Source organism: Arachis duranensis, chromosome 6 (assembly GCF_000817695.3).
Source record: "Arachis duranensis cultivar V14167 chromosome 6, aradu.V14167.gnm2.J7QH, whole genome shotgun sequence".
In the NCBI taxonomy this organism is placed as follows: domain Eukaryota; kingdom Viridiplantae; phylum Streptophyta; class Magnoliopsida; order Fabales; family Fabaceae; genus Arachis; species Arachis duranensis.
The window spans coordinates 100,074,885-100,075,309 of NC_029777.3; the positions used below are offsets into that span (position 1 = coordinate 100,074,885).

Genomic DNA, 425 nt, shown 5'->3' on the forward strand with positions numbered 1-425 from the left:
ATTGATATGCAAAAAAAAAAAAAAGCGTTACATTTCACCTTAATTTTAGTCTCATCAATTGATCTGTGTCGGAATATAACCCATCCATCTCTGATCTACTGGAAATTGTTGATTTGAAAAGAATACAAGAGTAACAAAGATGGAAATTATTTTTTAAGTCATTAAAACTTTACATTTCCATCAACGTTGATATCGGAGTGAAACATAGAATCTCAACATTTCCCTTAATTATCATCCTCTAATTTCTAATTGCTTGGATTCTTATGGTTACGTACGTTACCTCACTTCAAATTCGCACCATCTCCCTTTCGATCTCTCTCTCTTTCCCACATGAATTTTGTTGAAGGCAATGAAATCTTCTGGCACGCGTTTTCAGGACAAGTTTCATAACTATGGCGGCAAAAAGGGATAACAATAGATACATG

The 425-nt window shown here is 33.9% G+C and overlaps 1 protein-coding gene across 1 annotated transcript in view; it reads left to right on the forward strand.

The window, feature by feature from the left end:
• LOC110273058 (xyloglucan O-acetyltransferase 4-like) overlaps window positions 1–425 on the forward strand; it is a 15,324-nt gene that overhangs the window by 3,133 nt on the left and 11,766 nt on the right. The gene's annotated exons all lie outside the window — the stretch shown is intronic.